Source organism: Pseudophryne corroboree, chromosome 3 (genome assembly GCF_028390025.1).
Source record: "Pseudophryne corroboree isolate aPseCor3 chromosome 3, aPseCor3.hap2, whole genome shotgun sequence".
NCBI classification, from domain to species: Eukaryota; Metazoa; Chordata; class Amphibia; order Anura; family Myobatrachidae; genus Pseudophryne; species Pseudophryne corroboree.
In genome coordinates, this window is record NC_086446.1 from 271,172,877 (window position 1) to 271,185,182 (window position 12,306).

The following is a 12,306-nucleotide window of genomic DNA, read 5'->3' on the forward strand; positions in this document are numbered from 1 at the left end:
GATGTGTTTTCAATCGCGTTTCTCACAGAGGGACAAGGGTGCGTATACTCTGGACGACAGTCACAGAGAGTCAGGATTTGTAGTTAAAATCAACGCAAAGGTTCTAAAACACGACAGATTGCTGTCAATAAATGTCCTAGAACTCTGTGCATTTTACAATGCAATAGATAAATGTCCTAGAACTCTGTGCATTTTACAATGCAATAAATAATTCGTTTTCAGTCTGTCCAGGGATAGACTCTGGGTTCTCTTCAGAACGAATAAATCTTTCGCTTTTTACTAAAGATTTCTGTAGACAGGAACAACCGTGAGTTTCATGTAATTTTGTTTTTTCATGCCTAGCTCACGCTGCCCTTAAGCAGTCAAACAAAGCAACGGCAGTTGCATACACAACAACCAGTGAAAACCAAGAAGCCGCATGGCAATGCGGCAGGTAACTCAAATCTTCAATGGCTCAGAACGCCATTATGTGAAAATGTCAAGACATCAATCCGTGAGTGGACATTTGTTAGACAAAAGATCTCACCCGTCAGGGTTTGGATCTTGAAAACTGGACATTAAATCCAGAGGTGTTTCATATGTGAGTCCACAGAAGGCGGTTACCCCAAGTATACATAATGGCATCTCGCCACAATTACAAAAGCTCAGTATATGTACATCACATTCATGGGGTCATTCAGCATCGTGTATCTGGCTCCACCATTTTCCGCTTCTCTCTTCGTTGCCAAAACGGATCAGAAGACAGTTCGTCACAGTCAATACTGGTGGTATCTCATGGGTTTCGGAGAAGTTTGCTTCTCGAATTTTCAAGTAATACTTGCACACGATCTTGCCCCGCTCATAATACGGCCAACCTGTTACATCACGGAACGTTCTTTTACCCATAGTTACCTATGTACCTATTATCTATGTACCGCAGCTGCGGTTGACGGGGTGAGAGTTCAGACCTCTCTCTTAAAAAATAGAGAATTACAGTATCGGTTATACCAACCATGTTACGAAATAGTAAGCCGCTTAAGGCAGCTCATAATTAAAAAATTTCGTGTGCTTACATAGGTTGTAAACCTCGGAAGTTTCCAACATCATACTTCAAGTACCCGTATTCTGTTAAACGGGATGGGATGGAAAACTGCGTTCATCTGCACTAAGAGTGCAGGTATCTGTGTGGTAAACTTATTTTCAAAGCGTTTGCCTCTATTTACGTCTGTAAACATCTTTCTACAAGGTGTCACCAAAGTTCAGACTCTATTTATCCCACCTACAGCGCCAGGCGATTTGAGGTTGGGTTCAGATTTCTTAGTTTTCATATTTTGGAATCCTTTCAACAAATGGGAATTAAGTTTCATATTTTTGAACCCGTACAACAAATGGGTATTAAGTTCTCACTTTGGAAAACATTTTTCTTCTAGCCTTGGCTTCGCCAAGGGTGCTTCGGCAAGGATTTTGTTTTCATATTTGGGTGCCTTGTATTCCAAGCCACCGTATTTGAGTTTTCTCATTACAAAGCAGATCTTCCGACAAAATCCGCTTTCGTATTCTTCACATCAATATACCAATAGTGGTTCCTGTGGGGACAGCACATTCTAAAATTCTGAATGTGGTACACGCGTTACGCGTTTATATATGTAGTACGTGATATGAATACGTTGTTTGTTCTATATGATACTGCAAACTGGGGTTAGCCAGTTTCTCAGCAGATTTTATCCAGTTGGATAATAATGACTACAAGTCAGGCTTACTTAAGGCTAAGTTACAATCGCCTACGTCAGTAATAGCATCCCACAGGTTCTGTGGGAATGTCACACCCAGCGGGTCGTGGAGCGTCTACGACGCGGCTACATAGCCTTTAGTGCACCACGTTTGTGCACGTTTACACGTTATGAATGGTGGCGCCATCAGCATTTAGCTTTGGCTGCCTACTGTTACAAGTATCAAACAGCTCTCCCGCCCACGAGGGAAGCTTTGGTACGTCCCAAGAGTACTCCAGTGACCCCTAGTGGATGATAAAGAAAATAGGATTTTGGTACTTACCAGGTAAATCCTTTTCTTTGAATCCATAGGGGGCACTGGACGCCCACCCAGAGCAGTTTTACCTGGGTTGTTGTAAGCTCAAGGGAGCTTAGTGAACAAATTTAACTTGGATGGTATTAAGCTCGAAGGAGCTTAGGGTAACACATTTTCACCAATTGGCTCAAATTATAAAGTTCTATCGGTTAAGGTGTCAACTGTTTAGTTGACAATAAGGTTACGGATCAACTTTGTGGTTGTCCGTTATGTTATAGGGATTCTCCATTGTCAACCTCTCTATATCCTGTTCGCTCAGTAAAAAACACTGGCAAAGTACACTGAGGTACTTGGGGATATGGAGGGGGGGGGAGAGTCCTAAATTTGAATATTCAGTGCCTTTGTTCGGCTCCGCCCGTCCATATCCCAAGAGTACTCCAGTGCCCCCTATGGATTCAAAGAAAAGGATTTACCTGGTAAGTACCAAAATCCTATTTTCCATTGATGTCTCTGTTATCACCATCTGATAAGTGGTTTTCCAAGTTAATGCACTGCTGTCTCAAATTTTCTTTGTCTTGTTCAGCAATGTTCTTTAGGTCATATAAAAACTTGAATCTATTGGTATGTTGCTGCAACTGTTCAAATCTTTCCTTGAGGGATGACATCACTACATCTAAAACAGTGTAGAAAAAATTAACTCGGAATACATCTGCAGGAGCTTGAGGGGATTCATCTGCGTGCTCATAATCAAATTGTGTAGCCTTTCTTCTTTGACATATTTTTGAAGCAGGTTTAAATTGAGGCTCCCCATCAAGATCTTGGCATAGCTGTCTGGAAGTTTCAAGCAAAGACTCGTAACTTGCATCTGTGCGGTAGTCAGAAACAAAAACTCTTAAATTATCAATTGCAGTCAAAGCAATGGAAATATTTCCCCCAGCATTTTGAAGCATCTTGCTCACAGGATTAATATGATTTAGCAGGTCATGCCATAGTACAAGGGAGCACAAGAATTGGAAATCCTTTAAACTGGAGCAGAAATTCTTGGCTTGATTTCTTGAATCTCTATCAAATTTTTCATCACAAAAGATTTCGTATAACGAGTCATAAATTTCTCCAGTTTGATATCTGAGTGGCCGTAGAGCATCAATGCGACTTTCCCACCTTGTTTCAGATACAGGCTTAAGTGTCAAGGACGAAATATGTTTCTTGAGAACTCCCCAACGCTTCACAGATGCTGAGAAAAACTTAAATATCTCTTGAACAGTTCCAAAAAAGCTGACTGTTTCACAATTGACTTTGGCGGCATCATTTACAACCAAATTAAGGCTGTGAGCAGCACAGGGCACATAGAAGGCACGTGGGTTCTTGTTTAAAATTAATTTTTGCAAGCCAATCTTTTTTCCTCGCATATTGGCGCCATTGTCATAGCCTTGTCCTCTAATATTCTCTATATTAAGATTCCAGGAAGACAATTTAGTCAGAATGATCTCACACAAGCCTTCACCACTTGAATTATCCACTTCAAGGAAACCCAAAAAGTGTTCTTCAATTAGAACATTGTTTTCCTTGCACGAAACAAAACGTATGACAACAGTCATTTGCTCAGTGTGGCTAATGTCTGGTGTACAGTCCAGAATGATTGAAAAATATCTGGCCTCCTTGATAGAAGAAACAATCTTTTCTGTGATGGCATTGCCCAGTAATTCAATAATTTCATTTTGAATATCCTTGCTTAAATAATGAACTTTCGATTCTGTCCGGATTGTTCTCTCTATATGAGTAGCGATAACAGGATCAAATTTTCCAAATAGTTCCACTAGTTTCAGAAAATGTCCATTGTTCTTCTGGTAGATTTTATCAGATGAACCTCTTAGTGCAAGACACTGAGAACCAAGATATTTAATCATTTCAATAAGTCTTGTTATTACATCGATCCAATGTTTCTTTTCTAGTTCGAACAATCGTTGATTTTGGGAATCTAGTGTGGACTTATTCTTCAGATTTTTTTGTAAGTCATACCATGTCTTCAAATGTTGTATGTGACTCAGACTTGTTTCGTGTGCATGAAGAGCTTTGGATAAACTCTGCCATCGATTATAGCCCGTAGATACAAAGCTGGAAGAGCCACTTGTATCTGATGGTGAAAATAATTTGCAGCAGAAGCAAAAAACACAATCTTTATCTGCTGAATAAACTAGCCAAGGCCTTGGCAGTAATTCACCATTTTCCATTTTACGATTATAGTACGTGTTGCTGAACTTCCGTCTATTGGCATCCATAGGGTAAACAATGTTTTTTTTCTGAATAGGGCCTGCTTCTATAAGAATCATTCTTATTTTGTCTGTGATTTTGGGCCATTTAGCTGGATCCTCTAACTGAAGAGAATGCGATGATGATAATGGTAAATTTGTTTCTTCCCCTGTTTGGTTAGTTTCGTCTCCTGTCGCTATATCTTCTTCTGTTATGACATACAGATCTTGGCTAGTTTCAGAAGTGCTAGCTACATTTTCTTCCAGTTGTGGGTACTGACTTGTTGAAGTAATTGGTAGACTTTCTTCTTTTCGTGATAATTCAATTGTAGAGGTACTTTCTTGGTCTTCATCCAACTGGACGTTCTCACTTGTAGAAGTACCAGATTCAATGTCCTCAGTTTGTGTGTTGTCAATAGTACTTTTTGCTTTTTTTATATAATTATAAAGTGCACCAGCTTGTTTTTTGAGGGCCTCCTCTTTTGCTGCCTTTCTTTTCTTGTTTTGCCAGCCTGATAAAAAAAATTTCCCTTCCATTGTAACAATGGAAACGTAACACCATTTAGGTATTGGTAGATCTAGGAAAAATATACAAGTATTGTTTACACATGGATATGAATGATCTCAACTCACTTCAACCAAATAAAAGATGAATTATGAGATTTAGAAATATACATCAAAGACGGAACACACATACCAGAAATTTTAGGAGATATGTAGATTTTAACAGCTGTATATTACCTGCGTCATGGTTATGCCTTGCAAATGATTGCCGCTTTAAAAAAACCGTGCAAAATCAGCCGGGGTCTCACAGCTCCAACCATCTCTTACAGCATTACATCCAGCACTTTGTGTCATCTTCAATCGGTCAAGTTAAATCTGAGCAACAAAAAATGCGCATGGCTGGTCTTGGGTGGGGGGAGAGGTCCTTTAGACTCGCATCCACTTGAATAGGATAGGCTACAAAACAGTCTGTGCACAGGGCACACAGCAACATTGGTGTGAGTGGTGGGTGAAGCCACTGCTGCCAGTATGTATAGCACTGCTGGTTACCAGGGCAACTCCTGTGACAGGGTAAAGCAATACAACTATAAGAACTTAAATAAAAAAGAAAGAAGGGTGAGTGACAGAGAGGGTGAGAGTCAGTGGGTGACAGGGAGAGGATGATGACCGGGGAAAGGCAGTGGGAGATGGGCAATGGTGAAATTAGGGAGAGGCAGTGGGTGAAGGGGAGAAGAAGTGTTGGACGGATAGATGGTGACACCAAAGAAAGGCAGTAGGAGATGGGCAGAGGGTGATGCTGGGAAAGGTAGAGTATGACGCTGGGGACAGGCACTGTGAGACAGGCAGAGGGTGACATTGAGGAGAGGAAGTGGGAGATGGGCAGAAGATCCAATAGGTATCAATGATTTTGAGTAACACAAGAAAACTCCTACTTGGGGCATGCTTCAATTAGATATGATTGTAGTAGTTGAAACTACTTTTTATTAGTACCATTTAATATAGAGGATTAAAAAAGATTTTATTAAGGTAAAACATACAATTTATAGTAGGTATCCATTAGTATGGTATAGCAATAAACGAGGTGAAATTGTTGTAAAATACAACCAGTACCAGCAACAGGTGTGGTTAAAGGGGACACCTGTACTGGGCCCCAAGGATCAGAGGGTCCCCAAGGATATGCCGCTTAGTGTCTGGCAGGGATTTGAATGTCTTGTCTAAATAGGGCAGTGAGCTGTAGGCAGTGTGGCCGCAGTCTCAGAGTGACAGGAGACTCTCACACACAGTGACTGTGCACCCACTCTATGAGGTCCAGCTCTGTTGCAGGCAGGGACATGGCAGCTGATCCGCTAGCCGGGAATCCCGTGCCCTGCGCTGACCTCTTCTAGTGTTGTGTGGTGTTCGGATCTGGGTACTGGGGAGTGCAGGACAGGTGAGTCTCTCCCCAGGGTAAGAGTGGCTTGGTGAGGGGACAAATGGTTTTGGGATGGGGTCTGGGAGCTGGGAATACAGCATGGAGTCATTGGGGACAGACAGATTGTGGGGTGTGTTGGAGGAAGACAAAGGCTGTGGTTTGTGTGAGTGAGTAAGAATACATATTTCGCAGAAAATCCGTTGCACTTCAATATATATATGTATATATGTATATGTATATCAGACCTGCGTCTGCTTCTTTATTGGATGCCGTGAGTGCCGCCGTGATTCCGGATGTATATGTATATATATATATATATATATATATATATATATAGTCACAACTGAGGGCTGGGGCTGACGAGAGGAAGCCTCAGTTGTAGGGGCTGAGATGTACTTAAACTTAGAGGGCTGTATCAGACCCTTAAACATGCAGGTGGACTTGCAGTACCAGTGCCCGAAGGCGTGACCACGACAACATCAGTAAAAGTCAATGGGTTTTTATTAAGCACAGTTCTAAAAATACATCAGCAGTACTATTCAGTATGGAATGAGCAAATGGAAACAAGACACAGTTCCTTGAAGTGCTGCAGAATAGAGGATGCCTGTGGGTGTGGTAATATCAGGTACAGTTCTAATAGACCAGGAGATGGAATGTCCTCAACCAAGACCTGTCTGCAGAATAGTGAAATAATAATAGGAACTGGACAGCAGGTGTTTCACTGGAAGCTGGTACTATTGTTGAATGAGAGTAGACTGCCGAGTATGCCGGGTGGAACCGGGACAGATGATGAACTGTGAATTATTATGCACAAATTAAGCTAGAGTTCGATGATTCTGAAGATCGATGGTTAGTTGATAATCGATGGCGGAGCAACGATGATTCTTGGAAGCTGGACACCGCTGGAAGCTGAATGCAGGATGCCGGTGTTAGTAATAGCCTGGAGTAGAATGCAATGGCTGACTGGGCACCGCTGGAAGCTGAATGCTGGAAGCTGGTGTTAGCAATAGCCAGGAGTCAGGCTGCACCGCAAGGTGGTAGGCTGGTGCGGGTCTCTAGTGGAGTTTGGAAGCAGGAGCTGGAAAACCTGAGCAGAAACAACCACAAGGAGGAGAGTCCGGTACACAGGGTTTGACAACCAAAACACTGACAATTTCCTGGTTCAGGCACAGGATACTTATACCTGCAGCAAGGCAGGCATTGGCTGAGCAATTATGCAGATTCAGTAGAGCAGCGGATTGTTGGAAACTGAAGCATGTGACTGAAACCAACATGGCTGCGCCCGTGTTAGCACTTGGAGGGAAAGCCAGCCTGGGAAACCACATGGAGATTCAGCGGCAATGGCAGCGGAGACCGCGGAGGGCAGGAGGCACCACACTGGCAACTTGCGTACTGGAACCACATGGATGACAGCGGAGCCCGCGGCAGGCATGAGACGTTACACTGAGAAATCTTTATACTAGGAAAATTGGAACGGCGGCGGAGGCCACAGAAGTCTGGAGATGCCATTCTGAGATTTAAAATGAGGCCGCTGTGACAGTGCTGCAAGATGGCAGGAGAGAAATGTAGAGTGTGGACATCAGCAACACAGATGAGATACGGCCCTGAACCGCTGAGCCAGCTTCAGGAGACTTCTGAATTGTAAGTAATGGCGTCCAGTTACCCGGATCATGACACACATATATATATATATATATATATACATACATACATACTGTATATGTATGTGTGTGTGTGTATATATATATATATATATATATATAAAATAATCTGAGAGTACCCCAGGGATATCACTGTACCGGGCACCAAGATTTCTGTTGCCGGCCCTGAAAATACTGTCCCAGATTTCCTAGGTAAGTCAATCTGGGTTAGTCTGGGGTAAAGAGGAATCAATAAATCCCTGTAGTAGGGTTTTCACAGAGAGTGTCCCTCTAAATTTTACACATGAACTCTTTTTAAATACACCTGTTTTTTATAGTTGAGTTGGTAGAAGCCCTGAACGGATCAGTGAGGTCCGTGTGGATTTCAGTGTCAAAAAAAGGCATAGTTAAAAAAAAAATTACGTGGGGTCCCCCCTCCTAAGTATAACCAGCCCCGGGCTCCTGTGAGCTGGTCCTGGTTGCTTAAATACGGGGGAAAAATTGCGTAGGGGTCCCCCGTATTTTAACAACCAGCACTGGGCTCTTGGACCGGTCCTGGTTTCAAAAATACGGGGAACAAAAGATGTAAGGGGTCCCCATATTTTTGAAACCAGCACCGGGCTCCACTAGCCAGGGGGGTAATGCCACAGCCCGGGGACACGTTTATATCGGTCCACAGGGCCAAAGCATTTAGCTCCCCCAACTAGTCATCCCTGGCCGGGGAGCAATGGAAGAGTGGCGACCCCCTAAATAAAGGCCCCCCCCCCCTCCTGGCACCCCTGGGCTGTGGGTGCTGGGCTGATAGTTGTGTTAAAAAAAAGATAATATTGTCTTTGACTTATGGAACTACAGGTCCTAGCAAGCCTCCCCCGCATGCTGGTACTTGAAGAACCACAAGTACCAGCATGTGGGACATTAAAGGGCTCGCTTGTACCTGCAGTTCCAAGAGTCAAAGAAATATTAAAATAAACACAGTACACACACACCGTGACAGTACAATTTTATTAAAGCTTACAGTACATACACACATACTTACCTACCTTCTCACGTCGCATCGGTCCCCTTGTCAAGTAGAATCCAAATGCGTTACCTGTAAAAATAATAATAATGAAAAAATATATATATATATATATATACTCAACCAAATCCAGAGCTGAATGGTCCTCTTCGTTCCATGTAGGCATCCAGGGTTAAAGATGGCAACGTCTCTGTGATTGGCTATGCGTAGCTCCATAGGTATTAATGGAGCGTCTTTTTTCCATTACCCTAAGCATTTAACGAGGGTAACCATAAAGGGCATAACCAATTGACCTGCGGTTACAGTGGAAACTGCAGTTCAGTTGGGGATGCCCTTTTTGATTTCCCTTGTTAAGCACATGGGAAATAAGAAAAGACACTCCATTGGCTGTGGGTGATGCTGAGGATGATGCTAGGGAAAGGCAGCGTAAGACGGACTGGCGGTCACACTGGGGAGAGAATGTGGGTGAAAGGCAGTGCGAAACCGCATTAAACAAAAAAAAAACCATAAAAAAAGTAAGCTTACCTCACTATTACTTGATTCCAATTTATCCAATCGGAAATTGAAAGTAGGTCCTCACCTTCGCCAATACCTACAAAGTACAAAATATATGTTTATATTATAATTAATGTAGGAATTCTACATATAATAAATTATAATATAATAAATAATATAATTCATATTTTAAAGGGCGGTAGGGAAAGACAACAAAAAACGGGCAGAGGGTGACACTGGGGAGACATAAAGCATAACGGCCGTGGAGAGGCAGTGGTAGAGGGTGACACTGAGGGGAGGGAGACGGTGATGTTGGGAAAGGGCAGTGGGAGATGGGCAGTCGGTGACACTGGGGTGAGGTAGAGGATAACTGCGCTGGGGAGAGGCAGTGGGTGACACTGGGGATGGATAGAGGGTGGCGCTGGGGAGAGGCAGTGGTATAAGGTGACACTGAGGAGAGGGAGACGGTGATGTTGGGAAAGGGCAGTGGGTGACACTGGGGTGAGGTAGAGCGTAACCGTGCTGGGGAGAGGTAGTGGGAGATGGGCAGTGGGTGACACTGGGGTGAGGTAGAGGGTAACCACGCTTGGGAGAGGCAGTGGGAGATGGGCAGGGGTGACACTGGTAGAATTACAGGGTGACGCTGGGGACTGATAGTGGGTGATGGCTGAGGGTGATGCTGGGGAACAGCAGCGGGAGATAGGCAGGGGGTTGCCCTGGGGAGAGAGTGTTGGTGACAGACAGTGGGAAAATGCATTAAACAAAAAAAAAAATAACTCACCATTACTTTACTCCAATTGGTCCAATCGGACAGCGACAGAAGGTCCTCACCAGGTGCCAATACCTGCAATGTACAAAATATATGTTTAGAATTTAATCTAAAAAAATACATATAGAGAGAGAGAGAGAGAGCAGGCAGCAGCTATAATACAATAGTGCGGGCCAAATATACAATTCGCTTTGATCGTTTTGGAGTTAATGAATTCACCCCCCTAAATATTCAATTACGAACCGTTTTCGTCCATTTTAGAGCCATTTTTGCCGATGTCTTTTCCCCTCTTTATGTAAGTGAAAAGGCATTGGTGAAAAATGCCTCAAAATCGGCGAAAATGGTCTGCGGTTCGACGGAAAACACATGGATTTCCCGATCCACGTGTTTTCCGCCCGTGCCGCATTTTTCACCTAGGCAAAAAAACGGCCCTGCTATTGCATAGGGCGAATCACCATTCGGACTAAAAACAGCACAAAGCTAAGGCCCTCATTCCGAGTTGTTCGCTCGCAAGCTGCTTTTAGCAGCATTGCACACGCTAAGCCGCCGCCTACTGGGAGTGAATCTTAGCTTCTCAAAATTGCGAACGACAGAATCGCAATATTGCGATTAGCACACTTCTTAGCAGTTTCTGAGTAGCTCGAGACTTACTCTGCCATTGCGATCAGTTCAGTCAGTGTCGTTCCTGGATTGACGTCACACACACGCCCAGCGTTCACCCAGACACTCCCCCGTTTCTCCAGCCACTCCCGCGTTTTTCAAAAATACGTCAGCGTTTTTTCACACACACCCATAGAACGGTCAGTTTCCGCCCAGAAGTACCCACTTCCTGTCAATCACATTACAATCGCCAGAACGAAGAAAAAACCTCGTAATGCCGTGAGTAAAATACCTAACTGCATAGCAAATTTACTTGGCGCAGTCGCAGTGCGGACATTGCGCATGCGCGTTAGCAACTGATCGCTCCGTTGCGAAAAAAAAAATAAAGAGCGATCAACTCGGAATGACCACCTAAATTTTTTCGTCTAGGTGAATTTTTTTTTAGATAATTGCATACCCCCCGCTACCTGATACAGAGTCACACACCTACATATACATGGTTGGGTGTGCGTTACCGCCGCTGGGGATCCAGTCGGTCAGCATACTGACCGTGGGATCCTGGCGTCGAAATGCCGGCGGGGGGGCCAGCGCAACAAGCCACTTGCGGCCTTGCTGCGCTCGCCGTGCTTCGGGGTGGTTGGTGACTCTATGGGTGTCGTGGACACCCACAAGTGGGAATAGTCCCTGCTAGTCGGCATGCCGACTGTCAAATTTAGAGGGGGCGGGATATAGCCGTCGGTACTCCGTCGGTCACACAACTAAATCCCCATATACATACCCCGCCCCACCCCCTACCATTATCTAAACCCCAGTAAAGTTAAAATAAATAAGCACTATTAAATAATTATTTTAAACATTTATAATAAAAATAAAACACTTACCTTTTTTTCTGTAACTGCTTCTTCTGTCTTCACTCTTCAGCGTTTCCTGCTCCTCCTGTCTGCGTAGACTGGCTCCTCTTCAGCGGCCATTACACTCCTCTCCACACCAGAGTCCAGTCCTGAGGGAGGGGAGGGGAGGGGAAGGAGAAGAAGGGAGGGGAGAGAGGAGGGGGCGTTGCATAAGCAACAGGGGCAAGAGACCTATGGGAGGGGAGAGAAGGGGGTGGGTGGCACACTGCAAAAAAAGAGGAGAGACGGCCAGAGATAGGGCAAGGGGCGGTACAAGATTTAGAGAGCAGAGAGGGGGATAGGGCAAGGGGCGGCGCTGGATAGTGAGGAGAGAGGGGATAGGGCAAGGGGCGGCGCTCAATATTAAAATGCTGGAGCCTGGACGGAAGACGCGTCGCCGCTGCTGCCTGTCTCCGCAGCATGACAGGTGCGGGCAGGGCGGCGCAGCGCTGTGTGTGGAGCCGGAGGTGGGCATAGTGAGATAGCCGCGCCGCCGCCGTACTATAGTGTGCACTAGTGACAGTGCTGGCGCCGCTGAGCTACATGGTATCAGCGGTAGCTGGCTGCTGGCAGAAACAATATAGACAGGACGGAGGGATGCAGTTGCAGGGAAGCGCCTCTCTGGCCAAGCGCCTCCCTGCAGTGCATCCCTTTGCTGAGCGGGTCGCGCCGGCCCTGATCCTGATTAGCGGAGGACTGGACCAGGTTGCGCAAGTGATTATTCTC

At 44.7% G+C, this 12,306-nt stretch overlaps 1 non-coding gene across 1 annotated transcript; it reads left to right on the forward strand.

The window, feature by feature from the left end:
- Window positions 1-235: 235 nt before the first annotated feature.
- LOC134899917 (U5 spliceosomal RNA) lies at window positions 236-351 on the forward strand. Its single transcript, XR_010173461.1, has one exon. It is a non-coding gene; the product is annotated as a U5 spliceosomal RNA (small nuclear RNA).
- Window positions 352-12,306: the final 11,955 nt, after the last annotated feature.